The sequence below is a fragment of the Falco cherrug genome, chromosome 5 (assembly GCF_023634085.1).
Source record: "Falco cherrug isolate bFalChe1 chromosome 5, bFalChe1.pri, whole genome shotgun sequence".
In the NCBI taxonomy this organism is placed as follows: Eukaryota; Metazoa; Chordata; class Aves; order Falconiformes; family Falconidae; genus Falco; species Falco cherrug.
This window is the reverse complement of record NC_073701.1, coordinates 22,924,804-22,941,211: the sequence shown is the minus strand read 5'-3', so window position 1 is coordinate 22,941,211 and position 16,408 is coordinate 22,924,804. Positions and strand designations below refer to the sequence as shown.

General features: G+C 40.9%; 2 protein-coding genes across 20 annotated transcripts in view; one reads left to right on the top strand and one right to left on the bottom strand.

Annotated features, from left to right (window-relative positions):
• The window catches only part of LOC102047184 (tubulin alpha-4 chain-like), a 121,769-nt gene that overhangs the window by 55,547 nt on the left and 49,814 nt on the right, over window positions 1-16,408 (top strand). The gene's annotated exons all lie outside the window — the stretch shown is intronic.
• MICAL3 (microtubule associated monooxygenase, calponin and LIM domain containing 3) overlaps window positions 1-16,408 on the bottom strand; it is a 161,711-nt gene that overhangs the window by 138,631 nt on the left and 6,672 nt on the right. For 13 of the 19 annotated variants that reach the window (XM_055712817.1, XM_055712824.1, XM_055712822.1 and 10 more), the window contains exon 1: window positions 9,539-9,647. The exons of 1 other annotated variant lie outside the window; for it this stretch is intronic. The gene's annotated coding sequence lies outside the window, so the exon portion shown is untranslated. Of the gene's footprint in view, window positions 1-9,538; window positions 9,649-11,428; window positions 11,580-16,408 lie in introns of those variants that run through there. 5 more of the 19 variants (XM_055712835.1, XM_055712820.1, XM_055712833.1 and 2 more) reach the window with 3 other exon arrangements.

The following is a 16,408-nucleotide window of genomic DNA, read 5'->3' as shown; positions in this document are numbered from 1 at the left end:
TTGCCTAATGGCATTAAATGCCAAATGTATACCCCATTGAACTAGACGGGAAAGGAAAAGCTAGATCTACAGCCACTCCATAGATCTGTCTGAGCCCAACTCCAATTGGGAAGGAAAAAAAGCCAGTGATCAGCAGACTTAGACAAGTTTTTATAGAAGAGGAGATCTGTTGGTATGCAGCTGCCGTGTGCCTAGCCTATCTTTTTTTGGCAATGCTATAAATAAGCTTCTTTGGACACCACAGCTGCCCTCCCCAGTTCTTCATGAACCACTGCAACTCCCTAAATATTTCTCAAGCAGGAAGCACCACAAGCCCTCGGTGAATATCCAGCGAACTTGCTGTTCCCCCATACAACATTCACACCCTGCCCTGAACTTCAAAAGAGTCCTTATAGCAGCCTTCCTGAACCCAGACGGAAGACTTTACAGCGAGTACTAAATAAACATGTGACTATGGGTGCTTTTAAGAGGGTACTTCACCTGATAAAGTAGTAGAAATAACACTGATAACACCTTAATAGAAAGATGAAGCCCTAGCTTATCCTAACAGCCCAAGTGGAAGGGTGTAAAATAGTATAGTCTTTTCCATATTTCTACCTGCTTTAAGACAAGGAGACATAGGGGAGGCAATAACTCAAATTCTTCCTGTACTTAAGCACCGAAGTCATGACAGATAACCTCCCTTCAGGGCCACTAATTGCAATCTTCAAAAAACTATGAGCTAAAGAGTCAACCAGAGGGGGGATGTGACCAGAAGTTGCCTTGGCAATGAGTAGATAAGGGATTTGCAAGCTTGCTTCATTATGTATTGAGTTGCTTAGGCAGTTTTATATCAAGAACATAGAGAATTAGCAGCCAGAAGACCATTTCCAAGGGGAGACTTCAACTTCCATCCTATAAACCTCCATCAAGATATTTGTATAACTGTGGATTAACAGGCTCTTCTTACATAAGAAAATACTTTCAGTTAATGGTTAGTATCTAAGACCCAAGCGCCTATGCTATGCATCATCTGCTAAATCTATTTGTGAAGTCTTATCAACAGAGACCAACCTCAGAGAACCATCTCTACATTTATTGTGTAAGTGAACAGAAGTCAAATATTAGTCTAAGTGTAAAACCATAAGTTTTTAGTCTTTTAGTCCAAAGTCCTGTGCAAACAGAACTGTCCTTCAAAAAGGAACTTCACTGTAGAGTCATCTCTGTGTTTATCCCACATCATCTTTACTTTGAAGAGTTAACAATTTATTCCATCTAAAAGAAAGGCTTGTTAAAAAATATTTTGTTTTGCACAAAGCCACAACAGGGTTGCTGAGGCAAAGCAAAGTCTACAACTCTGATCTTGGAGAGAATATTATCTTAAGATTCAAATGGAGACTACTAGCACCAGTACTGGAAAAATGAAGGGATACAGAACAGCAGCACATAGGCCACGAGAGGCAGGAGTTAAAATCAAGAGCTTAAAAGTTCTCTCTACCTTAAACCTGAAAGTAACCCTGGAACCCCTGTGACCAGGAAGTGATTCACAACCTTTAAGTCTGATGTGAAAGACTGCTAGAACTATCTCAGGTCAAAAAAACTACAATGGAACTGTTCTCCTTCCTTCCTCTTTCACTCCTCAGTAAGCCTTCCCTGTCTCCCGAACTGCGGAGAGGATGTGACTGTCAGTTCACTGGCAGCAATTTGCAGGATACCATCCCAACAACTGTCAGAGGAAACAGTGTGGAGAGATGGAACAGGCTGCATGTCTGAATATACTTCCATCAGAGACAGTTACTGCAAAACAGATCATCCAACATCGCAGAAAGCTCCTCATATTTTTACATTATCAAAACCCCACCAGGAAGTTCAGAGTCCTCCTCACCTAGATCGATTTTTGCCTTCCCACTAATTGTTATCAGCAATATATTTCACTAAGTGCCTCTAACAAAGCAGTCTTGCTACACAGAGTGGTGGAGGACACAAGAGCACAGTTACAAGGCAGGAAAACTAGTTCCTGATCTTCTGCAGAAGACCTATTCAGTGTCTACTCTGCATTGACAGAAAAGTTGCTCCTTAACAGTTCACAGCAAGATATCCAAGGCATCAGGGAAGACAAGAGTGTACCTGTGTAGGTGGCCTTTCCCGTTATGACCTTCAACGACTAAATAAAATTCAGGTTGATTAAATTATGACATACATAAACTCTGAGAGGGCATCAAACTCACCTAATACAAATCCTTTCTTAATTCAGAGTCCTGTTCTAAAGACAGAGCTATGAAAACACTCCCGAGACTCAAGTACTTATTTCAGAGTCCAAATATTTTTTGCTTAGAAATTAAGAGTTTCTCAATTTAAAGTTACTTTATAATAAGCTAATCTGCCCAGAGTCCCATGTTTTCAAGGATTCAAGCTTCTCACATGGTTGAATTAACTTCTGGCTTATCCTTGGATTTACCAACTTATTCCTTGAAAATAATCAGTCATGACCAAAACAAAACCAACCAACTTTATGTATCAAATTACCATAATCACATTGGCACAGCTACTGAATGATGTGACAGACGGCTAGAGCTGACACAAAGGTATCAAAATTTTAAAAACTGATAGCATTTTATATCACTTAATTCTTAAGTAGTTACAATAACAAAGGTTTTTATCTCTAACCATATCTTTTGAGATAGGCCTATAAAGCTGGTTATTTTCAGAAGAGTTTTAAATATGTGCATATCTAAATCCCACAAAACCTTACCACGATTTGATTCCTCCTTTCCTTAGGCCCTCTAGGAAGTCCTTACCAGAAGCATGCTTTGCCACAAAAAAACCCAGCTGTTTCTGCTGGGCCTGTGCCCAACTCTAGCAATGGTTCCTCAGAGAGACTGGACACATACCTAGGAGTGCAGAACATCACAACCACGCTATTTAAGATGACACCAATATACCTGATCTAGGGGAGAATGGCTTCCACCCGTACACATAGCCACATTGTTATTTTATTGTGAAGAAGGTCTCTGGCAAAGTCATAACCAAGGACACTTGCCACAGATCCCAAACTAAAGAACACCCTTCAGCCAAGTTCCCCCGTTCTGCATCCTGCCTATCTGCCTCAGCCCATGACATCAGCTTTCCTTCCTTTTTCCTACAGATGCCAATCCAGACCTTCTCACTAGCAGTATAAATTCACTTAACAGCTAAATATTGCCCTACTCAAGGGAAGAATACACATGCACAAACACATTCTGTGCACACAGAGCTCTCCCCAGTGAGTCTGTAGTACTTGAACACCGGGACACAAAGATCTGGCTTTTCAAGAGCACTATCAGTCCTGTAACAAAGTCCAGGGCAAGCTGACAGCAGCTGCCAATAGAGCCAAGCCCTCTCCTGAAAACATCAACTCTATAGTTATCTTCCTCGCACAGAGTGCTTTGCGCTTCTCAAAACACAGAGCCTTCCAGCATGAGAGGAAAAGGGCTAAGAGAGCAAGATGCAAAGCAGCTGTTTCGGTTTATGGGCTGTGACCCAGTAAAGCAGATAGCCCTAGCACATAAGGTAACACCACAAACATCAGTGCATTCCTTGTGAACAGAATGGGGAAAAGTTTGTTATTCCCACCGTCAGAAAGATGCTGCATTTCTACATCTCACTGCAAACAACAAAAAGCAGTTGCACCCTTCCCAATTAAGGGGATAGCTGCAGAGAATCAGGCACACAGAAGTTTTCTTTAGGATTCACGTACTCTGTCCCTGTCACATTCAAAACAACACTTTTAATGCATGCTTGAGACTTACTTCTCCTATTTGTAAGTAAGGCTTGTAAACAAGTTTTATTTAGAGTGCATTTATATCATACATTATTGCTGAAAGTAACACTTAAACCCAGGTTTTTTCAAAAGAGACTACAACGGGACATCTGTGTCAGAACTGGGCTAATGCCAACAGGACTGTCTTCAGCCAAGGGGCACAGTACCTCACCAAATCAAATGTGGCTATTTGGTGCCTCTATTCCATAAGAATACCAAACACCACTTCAATAACTGCAGGTTTGTGAGATGAAGAGCTCTCTCCAGCTGCGTAGTCTGAACTTCATAAGCAGAAGAAAATGTTTCTACAAACCAGACAACAGTGTGTAAGCAGCAGCTTCAGAGAAGCTCTCAGAACTGGTATGTGTGCCATAATACCTATTCAATTTCTTCAAATCCAGTGTGTTCTCTTGTTCTAGTAGTGTTTATTAAATGTCTTTTCAGCACAAGAGAAAACTAGCTATGCAAAAGAAAAGAAAAGCTGAACCTGACACACTATGAAGCTGAGAAAAAACTGAAATTTCATTTGCTTTTGTTAGCGAAGCATACATTTTAGTTGAAACCTGTAAGAGCGTTTTCAAGGAAACAAGACATTCAAGATGAATGCATTTCTTTAGCGTGCCAAAATGAATCTCCATTGCTTAACCATAACACAAGTAGTGAGCATGAACCTGTAAGACAGTAAAGTAGTTAAAGTTCAAACTGTAACTGCTGTTGCACATACACAAACACATCAAAAACAAGTCTTACTAATGCAAACCGCAAGCACTGGATAGTGCTGCTCTAGGCTCTACACAACAATAGTAGGAAATGGAAGTATCTTGTCTTTTCCAGTCAAAACATACAAAATATGAACACACTATGAACACTAAGCATCTTCCAAGTAGCCTCTCTTCCACAGAAAGGTAGAGGAAATTTTCAACTGTGATAAAACCTGCTATGCCAAAGCTGTTTCACTAGAAACCAAGAGCAGCCCTCTCCCTTCACAGACCAGGTCCGAACTTCTGCTTCCCCACATCACAGCACTGGCACTCACAGGAAAAACTCAAAGTAAATGATTCACTTTCTCTCTGACAATTATTCCATAGAAAGGAAGCTGCCTAGCACTTAAATGATTACAGTGGGGCTTTTCCTTCCCGTTAACTAACCAAGGCATTCTCTGTATTTTCAGGTCTGACACTTCACTGGGGTCACAGTCTTGGATTTCTGATCATAAATCTTCTTTTTCTGTGGAATGAACAGAATGCACTGCTCAGTGTGGATAACCAGAAACAGAGAAGCAGCACAAAGCTGACATCTGCCTGGCATCCCAGAATAGCTTCAATGAATCATCTGAATCCAGGTTTGTGAGGAAAGCCACTTAGAAAGATACAACTATCAGTGTAGTACAACAAAAATGATCCTCAAGGAGTAGGGAAGATGCCTTTTGCCCACAGATTCCAGCTGCAGCACTGCCTGGGCTTAAGATACTTCTGTAACATCCCTGTATCAGAAAGCCCTAGGGACTATGACAGCAAAAGAACATGACCCCACCAACTAGGAAGGCAGCAGATTCTTGCTATAACTACAACAGAACAAAAGAAAATTGGGGAAAGGTGCCTTTCCCTTGTCTTTAACCAGACATCTACAGTGCATATGGAGGCTGAAGATATAGCTCAATCCCGGAACAAATAACCTCCTAGTCCTCCACTCAAGACACACAATTCCAGATCTTTGTGGCCTCTCTTCTAACTGCCAAGGAAGGAGGGGATTTCTGTCTTTAGGAGACAAGTTACAACACAGTTTATAGCAGCCAGGGCATGTAATTCTATTTTATTTTTTTTTTAACAACTGCTATTTACCAACAAAGCAGTCCAAGTTGCACATTCATATCCAGCAAGTCAGTCATTCAAAAAAACAAAAAAAACCTACTCAGAATCTGTGAAATGTATCTCAGATGAGACTTTGAAAGAACTAGCCAGATCAGGAAAAGGAGTAAGTCATTTGCTCATTTAAATGTTTTAAGAAGTCAGAACTGAGCCAAAAAAAGCTACCATACACGCTTCCTTCAGCTGGCAAACTGCATACTCTCATATTTGTCCTTTAAGCTCCTAAGTAAATTAAGAAAACACAGCGATCAGTCTAGGGATTGTTTCGATTTCTTTTCATGCTTCATCACCAGTGCCAATAGTAGTCTAGGCACCATTCACTAATTATCCTTCTACAAAGCCAGAAGTGAGCGCTTTACATGTATAGAAGAACCTCCCCCTCTCAATCAGAAGTGTTAAAAATAGTCGTAAAAATCTGGAGTCTTTCAAAAGCATGACAAAAATACAAGTCAGGTTTACTATAGTGAATAAGTTGGTATAAGAAGACAGAAGCCACATAAAGCCTTTCTGCCTGCTTCCCTTCTGAAGAAGGCAAGAGTACCAATTTAATTTTTTCCTTGTTTCACTGATATTTCATCGCTATTAATATGTGAAGCAGGAGGAGTTCTGCAAGTTTCCATACATTATTAGCCCCGGCAAGCTAACTTCCCTCTTTTCTGCCCGTTAATTTGAAGCATGCAGAGAAAGGTCTCTGAGACACTATCTAACAACTCGTGGAAATAATTTCCATAAATTACTCTGCAAGCAAGTCAGTCAGTTGGGGGGTGGGGGGGGTTGTAGAGAAAAAGAAAAAAGGCACAAACACAGGGAAGAAAGCATCTGCAGTCATACTGGCCGATAATAAAAAAGTATACCCAAGGGCATAGTGATTTCAAGGCAGGAAATCCACCCATGGGGAAACATCGTAACTAGATGCAGCACACGCTATCTCATGCCAGAAGCTGAACGCTACATATTGCAATATGAACAGCAGAATATTCACTGCCTTGCAAAAAGGGTGAGCATGTGCATATCGATCCTCAAATACCAACTCCAAGTCAGTTAAAATCTGAAAATCCTGTTATTGGACTGCCTATTAATTCGCTAGTTTCCACTGTATGAAACAGCTCATGCATTGATCTTCCCTGCCTCCAGTTTTTTTTCAACTGTTGTAATAAGACACCTTAAGAAACCTGCTGCCAGAACTAGTATTAATACCAAACATTGTTATACTGCATATTTTAGTACGGTTCCCTGTTTCAACTGAGGAGATGGCAAAGTTATATGGAGTTCAAGCACTGGTTAGTCAAACGGTTAACATCTTTTTTAAAAGGCAGTAGCTGGGAGGTTTGCGGGGAAGAATCCCAATTTAGTCCATACTCAGCACTCAAGATCTGGATGCACTACATCGAAAAAGCCACTAAACAGTGACAAAACCAGGAAAGTTCCTTTCTTGGTTTCCTGAAAAGGAGCAGTGAATGTTACAAAATTACAAAAGGGGCTAACTAATTAATAACTCCTGGCTGGCCTGAGGAATAGAAGGCTTCAGAGGTAGAATCTGAAGTATAAACAATAGAAACTTTCAGACAAAAATTACATAATAGACACTGAAACAACAGTTTTAAGAAGATAACTGTGAATGTTAAAACAGGCTGCCTCCAAGTCACTCCTCTTAAAAGGCCAAAGACCTTTAAAAAATGAGACTACCAAGAAAGAGACAATAAGAGAGCAGAATACTGTACTCCCATTTTTCAAATTACCAAAACTCTATAGTAAAAACCATAGTCTGTGTTCCCCCCTGTAAATCAGCACTTTTTCAACATTTAAATCAGAATGATAGTTTCACCAACAGAAATATTTCAGAATCAAATACTGAGGCTTTTGCTACAGCATAATCTTGTTAAAGAAATAGAAGTGGTTCATGGGGACCATCAGGTATGACAGAAATTTCAGAAACACCACCAGTGTCAAGGAGAGGCTTCAGTAACACTGCAGGTAGGCAAATAGAAAAACCTGTTATTTTCAGAAGTATTCTTGTAACTAACCCCCAACTTTTAGCAGATCGGATTTTGTAATGTAACTTTGAATCACCCAACTCTAAAAAAGCAAGCACAGGGGAAGGGGCACCTTTGTCACAGAATAGGTTCAATGCATACATCTCTAGACATAACTCCCAACATGCAGCCCAATGAAATTGCCAACTTCACCCCCCACCCACCCAAATTTTAAATTGCAGACTATATGAAAAAGGGTTATCAGTTTCACTCTAACACCATTCACTTTCCCACCTGCAACATTACTAGGCTTGCCGCCTTGGGGATGTAGTGTCACCAACAGGGGTTCCCATTCAAAAAGTCAAAAACAGAAAGTAGGAGGGTTTTGTTAAGATTTTCAGCAAGTAGTGGTTATACTTAAAAAAACCCCTAGGGTTCATGACTTCTAGGAAGGGAAGAGAAGGTAGAAATTTTTATTTTGCTTTTTAATACTTTTCTGCAAGTATGCATTTGTACATGCTGTATGTGCCAAGTGGCACAGTTACAAGCTATTACAGTTTTCCCAGGCCTGCATCTATTCACACCCACACCGGTATCTTGCAAATCCATACTCATATGCATATGTAAAAACAGATGTAGAGCTTCATTAGTGTATACATAAATATTCATTAGTTGCTATTCATGCCCACAAACACGTATATCATATCTGCAAGATAGTGAAAAGTTCCCTCTTAATGTACCGATCTCAGGAACAAGGAAGGACCTAGATTCTTATCCTAGCCGTGTCTAAGCTTATGAAGGTCAACCACAATAACGTGGCATTTCATTTATTTCCCTTCAAAAACTGAGGGGACACACACTTTTACCCCTCTTGTAAAATGGTCAGAACACTTTGAGATGAAAGAATGTCAGTGTAATGTCAGATCAATGGCATTTTCACTGGTTTAAAAGGTAATGCTACTTTCCTAGATAAGAACAGACTACAGCCAGAAATCCTGCAATGCTGCAAATGCCTATCTAAACTAGAGAGCAAAGTACAGGAGAAAGACAGAAAAGCAACTGTCAGTATCATTCTCCTGCATATTCCACCCCAGTTTGTACACAAGTTCTGTGAAACAGGAAAGACAGCTGGATCCTTCCTTTCTGGTTTTACTTCCTTTCAATTTCTCTTTTAGGCTTTGTATAGCTGAGTAACATTCCCACCCATCAATGTTAGGACCTCCAATTTCTCACTAGTGTTTATTTTAGGACTACACTGACTATGCCTGGTTTACGATCATACTTCACAGATCACACAGGGCGTCTTATTTCCAGTCTCTTCTGCAGAGAACTAAGAAACACCATTCCTGAAAGCGGCTGCTTATCTTTAAATGGTAAGACAAGTCACCTCCCGTCATTCTCTGAGTACAGTGAGGATTTAAGTCAATTCTACCCAACCACCTCACAAGCAAATCCTGACATACAGTCTGACCCTACTTATGTTTATGTGAAAGCACCATCCTAAGGCCACACTACAGTAAAACGTGCCCTTCTGATTCAGTGCAAAGCCCTCTGAAGGGATCATACAGAGGAATTACATGGCTACAAACACCTCGGTGTAACACAAGTGGGTACTTTAAGTATCCACCTCACAACTAACTTTACCAAAAAAAACCCCAAAAAAATCCAACACAACTTTTTAGTTTTCCAACACTTTACCAAGCTGCTCCTAATTGCCAATTAACAGGAAAATGCAGTCATTTCTTCAATTGTTAGAAGCCTCAATTTTTTAACATATTCAGTGGTAATTAAGAATAAGCAAGTAGCATATATTTTGCTAGTAGAAATATTATGAGGTCATGTACAGCCAGAGGTAATTTTCATGATAAAACCAGCTGATATATGCAGAAGTGACCATGTTCACAAGTGCACAAGCATACCTGAAGTTTGCCGAGCTAGGAGAGAAAGCAGACCGCAGCTAACAAAACTACATTCCCTGAGAAGTCCTGCTGCTCCTTTTGTCTCTCAGCTGCAGCCCTGGAGACACAGAACATAATCAGAACACAGACCTAGGAACCAAAACCCTACACCAAAAAAAAAAAGAATAATGGTTCAACAGAAACAGTGAATTTGTGGCACCTCATCCCTAGCTGTATTTTCTCTCCTTTATTAACTTGCATCTATTTTCTCTTTCATAGAAGCTATAGCCTTTTAACACTTCTCTTGAAAACATTCCTCCTTTTTCTCCAGAGGTATCAAGTATGTCCTCCCAAATAGAAGATCAACAAGCAACAATTTCTCTTTGTCACTCACTACACTTCTACCCATACCCTAAGCCACACTGACAGCAACCTCATCTTCACTTCACCACCAAACCATCCCCACCTGACTAGTAATGCCGTTACAACAGTTATGGGACCCCACAGTAAACCCAGCCAGGTTCGCTATCTTTTATTCCAACAAGGCTATTTTTAAATCTAGATCAGTTTTCCCATCAAACTCTTTATGCACACCCAGACAGCTGTGCTGTGTGACAAGACCAGGAGAAGAGGACAAAGCACCCCAGGGATAAAAAAACACCAGCAGCTGAAGATAGGGGCACTGCCCAGGACACTCCTAAAAATCCCCCCTTTGTAATAGTTTTCCTTTTGTATTTAGCTTTAATGATTGCTTCTGTTGTTTCAGATCTGAAGAACCTGAGGGCCTTAAAGCCTGTCCATTTACTGGAAAGGAATGCACTTCACTGAACAATGTAGCTATAGGAAAGCTGTTTCTAAAGTCTGTTTAGAGAACAACGAACAGTTGTCTTGATTTAGTGTCTTTGGATCTCTAACTTCTCTACTATCAATATTTAAACCAAGGAGAAAAAACGCAACTGTCATAGCAAGCACTATATTCACTTTACCCTACTGGTTCTGCAGTAACACAGCTTAGCTGAGAAAAGTCCTGGTTTTAATAACGCTGCCGTACCAGGGAAAAGGAAAATAATTTTTAGAAGGGAAAAGCACAAGTCAAGCAAGAAAGGAATTTTGTTTGTTTGTCTCTAGAGTTGCCTTTTTATTTAAGAACACACAATGGAAAGCATAAAAATCTCAGAAGAATGAAGCAGACAACAGTGCCCTAAGGGAAAGGGAAGGAACACAGAGGCTGCACTCCAACAGCAGGCAAAAATTATTGGACTGTAAATTGCTAAGTGGTGCAGAATGAAAGCCCCCCCCAACCCAAAAGTATGTATTTATGATTATACATGGGCTGTCTTCTCAATAGTTGCCATGCTACAATATGCCTGCTAAGCATCTGTTTCATCCTGTCTGTGGGGCTTTTTAAAGTCAATTTAATGCCCACAAAAAGAGATTCAGCACATCTTTCAGGAGCCTGGGGAGAGCAGCATTTAAAATATCACACACAAAGGTGACAAGCAGCAGCTATTACACTTTCACTCTAAAATCAAAATGGATCTCTAAACCAACGCAGGACATTTGAACTGCTCTCCCCTAACAAAAGGGCCTCCCAGAAAATATTTTCCTAAATACCAGTCACACATGGATTGTTTCACTGGAGCAAACATTCAAGGTCACTTAACCCCCAAAATCCTACTTTTTCTAGCTGATTTCTGTGGATCCTCAGATACAGGACCCTTAAAAGCTTTTTCTCGTTTCATAGCATCATGTCCAAGCACTAGCATCAAAGCCTGCTACGTTTTGCAGACCCTAGCATTAACCAATGCTTCGTCCTACATTTACCCGAATTCTCAGTAACGGCGCAGCTATTTAATGCATTTCCCCACCAATCTTGGAACAACACATGCCATGTACCAGATGTTCACTCACCCAGGAGCTCGCAGCCTGCCACCAAGGGGGAAAAAAAGGTGGGCAACAGCTCTTAATTCTTCTGTCTATGGCTGAACAGCGTTCTCCCTCCTGTGTGCTGCATTCTGTACAGCCACTGCAGTGCTCGGAGCAAGCAGACTCACAGGAGCAGCTGGAAAAGAGCCTTGCATCTTCTAAGCTGAACACAGGTGTCCATCCCAGATTGAGGGTGGTTCTTTCACAGTAAACCTATCATCTACAGCTCCCTTAGCCAGAGGGTGGGTCACTGTGACAAGTGGCCATTGGAAGGTGATAACTAGGGCAAAAGAGAATAATAAATCCAGAAAAATTGCGTGTGCGCGCGTGTGTCTGTGTGGGAAGGGAAAAGAATAAGTGGAGCAAATAATGAGTGAAAGAATGGAGTCAGTATACAAAGAAAATTATTTACTGAACAGACCATTTGTGCTGCTGACCTCAGTTCATTCCTCTCCAAGTTTTAACTCCTTACAGTCAGGGCTTTGTCTGGGAGAGAATGTCACAGCTCATTTCCACCACTACCCTCCCTTAACCATTTTAAGATACCACTACTAGATCCTGCAGGTGAGGACACACTCCAGCAATGGGCTGCTGCTCAGTTTCAGTGCTCTACAGTAAGCTCTCACAAACCAAAAGCCTGGTCAGCCCATCATGTTTCTCCCTGCCTCCACCTCTAACAAAAAGACTCTTTGAACCCAGAGTTCAAGGGGGTGGTGGCTAGGATTCATACCTCCACCATTTTTAAGACCTTCACAGATAATTTTTCTGCAGTACCTGAATATTACCAGGATATAAAAAGTTAATGCCTGCCAAACATTCCTTCCCACAACAAGAACTGCTGTACGCAACTAAATCTCACACCATGACCTTGTTCTTGCCACCTAAAGATTTTGCTGTTCTAACTGAAACTCCATAGACACTACATGCATTTGCTGTGCATAACTGTGGCATAAACTCCAATATGTCACAGCAACACGTATTTTGCACAGCAGGAGCTATCCCACCAAATGGGAACACTAATATCTTCTGCATTTCTGCTTGGGGAAACCAGAGAATATAGGTTTTTATAACTGAAAAAAAATGTAATATATATTTTAAGTCATTACTGCATTTGAGAATAAGATCACAGAATCTACTTGCTCTCAGATTCCCTGATACTTATTGAGGATACTGCCTCCACACTGGAGCCTACACAATGAAGCAAGTAGCAAACCTGAGTAAAATTGTGCAATATGCAGCGTAACTTCACACTAAATGTCATGATTTTGTTACACAGCATAGCATTGAACTTACAGCCCCGAAAACACATTCTAGCGCATACCACTGTAAAGAAACTTTTCTAAAAACAAGCCAAAGTGTCTTGACTTTGTAGACAGGCTGAAGGCTGTTCACATTCTTCTGCGAGGTGTCAGAGGACTGCATTCAGTCAAGTCATAGGAATTAAAACTGAGCATTTCCAATTGCCCTTGTAGCAAATGAAGCACAATTCTAGCAAATAAGTCAACCTAGGTTAAGCTAAGACACCTGTTAGAAGGACCACATGCTCAGCTACCCACTCTTGTGAATCACTTCCTGAATTGCCATAATTAGCACAACATTGTAAAGCAATTCATCTTCAAATCCAACAGAAGAAATAAACACTCGGTTTACTGTGTTAATCTCACAGCACTTTATTGCTAGTCCATTTCAGAGTCTTCCCTTCAAGATCCACCTGTTGCGACACCAACAGGAAAAAGGAACAACCGAGACCAGCCAGTATGCAGCAATAACTGGCCCACTGGGTCAAGTCTGACCTATGCATCTTGAAACTACTCAGCCATCTGGTCCTTTCTTCTCAGTACCCTCTTCCAGCTTTGTGGTACTTCACGTTTCTGAAATTCCTTGCTTTCTTAAAAGTCCAGAATGAAATTACTACGCCCAATAGCTGAATTCACCAGCAGACGCCAACTGTGAGAAAGCATCATGCCTGTAAGTTATCATCATGGTTTGCATGAATGCAGAACAGAATTCACCACCACTGTCCTCCACCATCGAAAAACCCTTGACTGCCTGGGATGTTTTTCTGTATGCTGGCTGATCCCTATAGCTTTATGAAACACGTTAGCTTCTCTCACCCTTGGAGATCTAGACTTTTGATATTATAAACCTTGAGCTCACTGGGAGTTTGATGAAGCATAAAATAAGCGTAGTTTACCAGTCAAATGAACAACAAAGGATCTTTTGTGATAGCTAAAGAGTACAGGAACAGTGCAGCGAAGGAGTGAGGACTTAGAAAAAGACAACCTCTTATATTTGGAGGTGATATTCTGTAACATTTGATTAATCATCTGGTTTATCAGTGACATGATTTCAAATGAATACAATAGCTTTGTTAAATGTAATTGTCGTACTGACACAACTCACCTGAAGACTTTAGATTAAGGAAAAGATGATATAAAGTAGAACCACTGCAATGGTGCACAAGTACAATGCAATAAGGAAATCTGACCTCTTGAAAAACATTCACTCTGAAATGTTCTGGCAGAGGGTAAACAGTAAAGTCCCCAGGTTTTTGGCACAAAGAAGGAAGACTTAGAAAATGTTTCTCCTCAAAAAAGTAATTTTGCTTCTGTAATAGCATCTTACTGCTCCATGGTAGTTACAGTTCCAAGGTGACTATCTGAAGATACAGCCCATCTTAAGAGAATGCAGGTTAGTGCACAGCAGTTCCTGAAATAGAACATTTGGTTTTGCCAACATTTCAGTTTGGGAATGTCCACAATTTAAACTAGAGTATAAGAGTTTTGAGGAAGAAACTGTGAAGTAAACAAGTCATCTTGTAGAACACAGTTCCAACAGCACTTTCAGCTAGCCTTAGAGAATATAAGACAAATGTATTTTTTTCAATCTACCCTTTCAGAGGCTTACTATTTTAATTCCTTCTATCCTAATACTGCAGCATTTTAGAAGACTGTTGCTTCAGTAACTATTTAAAAATAAACTCTCCAGAGAGCACACAGCACTAAAAAGAAGCCTCTCCAGACTGATGAGACATCTAGACAATCGTCCACAAAAGGGCACATTAGCAGAAGAATTCTCCTACAGAGGAAGCAAACATCTCAAGTGACACTCTCCAAGCAATTTAGCTGTTTTAGATCACACTTGAGACTACACCATTTCTAAATTAACATTAGCTGATACTGCTGCTAGAAAATAATACTGCAAACTGCACCGCTAATGCAGCCTGCGAGGACAAACTTTATGTTCCTACTGGCTCCCCCTGTCAAGAACAGGCTTATGACTACTGCTAACAAAATTCAGTAGTTTCTCCTCCATGCACCAAAGGAGGGTAAGACAGTAGACAGCCAGGAGAGAACAAAAGAAAATGCCTGTGGGGAACATGAAACAGAAAGAGGGCAGTGGATTAAAGGAAGGAAAACACATAGTAAGAGGAAACCAGAAGAAACACTGAATAACAAACCTGAATAGCACACACTGCTCTCTGAAGGCACCCAAAATGCTAGTTTTCCAAAAGCCAGTTTTTCCAGTGGCACCATGCCCTGAGATGCAAGGATAAGGTACCAGAAACACAGTCCACCATTGCTGGGATGTCAGATTCCCTCCCTAATGCTACTGAAGTTCAGACTGACCACAGTCAGAAGAAGGTTCTGCATCTTGGGGAGGCACTAGGTAGGAAAGGTACAAAAAGAGATGGAAGGGAAAAGTACAGTCAAAAACCAAACAAGCAGACCTGGAGAAGATGAGAGAGGGGCTATGTGTTGTACACACAGCATAGTCATCAACAAAGATCTCCCTCCTGTCCCAGAGGAAACATGGATCAGGAGACTCCTCTCTCTCCTCATGAACCACACTGTGAATAGTCATGACCACAGCTGTATGAAGGATTGTATCAGCAAACTGTGGAATTGGCTCAGCGTACAAGCTGGCCGCCTGGAATACCTATCTGTCCTCTGGTTTTATTAAGTCTCATCACTTACTGTCTGGGTAGGATATGAGACCAAGGAAATGGGAACAAGTGCGGTATGAGTGCAGAGAGGTGTCTGAGGGACAGATCAGAAGCAAGTCTGATCAATGTCACAAAACCTGACCATGTTGAGAGGAGCGCGATAAGGGAGGATGTGCAAGGGATATTTGCCGTGAACACAGACTGGTTATTCTAAGACAAAGGTTCTCAGATTACATGAATATTTACCTCTCACAGATATATACCTCCTCATAAGCCCACAGAGTTTATATTTTGCAACTTTAGAAGAGTCTCACTGAATGATTTGAAGGTTGGTTCACATCCTGAAATAAATTCACTGTCAAATGATACTCTATTCAATACGCTGAACTCAAAACTTCTCAGTATGTGCCATACTAAACATCAACAGAAAAAGCATACCTGCTTTCTTCCACTCATCTGCCCTATTTAAGAAAAATAAATAAATAAAATCTTAGAGCAGAGACTTCTTTACTATGTTTTAAAATACTTGGCACAGCAGAGTCCTGGGTGGGTCTCCAGACATATGTAACGCAACAGGCATCACATATAATGCAAAAGCAACAAGAAAGTACCAGGTACAGTGATGGGCTCAGCTGTGGCCCATCTGTCTTGTCTCTCTCTGTGGGAACACTGAATACCATCACTGTGGAGAATTTTGTGGAGATCTGCTACCGATGCTGTCACCTTCTGGATAGCTCCTCCATTTTCACACATACAACTCCTCTGTCTCTGAAGTACTGGAAGCAGACCAGGTATCACTGACACCCAACCTTTTCCTGTATTTCCTGAATGTGTACGCAGTCCTACTCTCCCTGGAAAGTCCACAGTATGTTTAGCTTCTGTTTATAAGCAGCAAGACAAATTACACTTAGGAGATCTAGAAGAAACTTGAAATACCAGGTGCAAGGCACTGACCTTCCCAGGGTCGCCAAGAAAACTACATACAAAGGCTAGCTCCAAACTAGTCTTCCTTTACAATC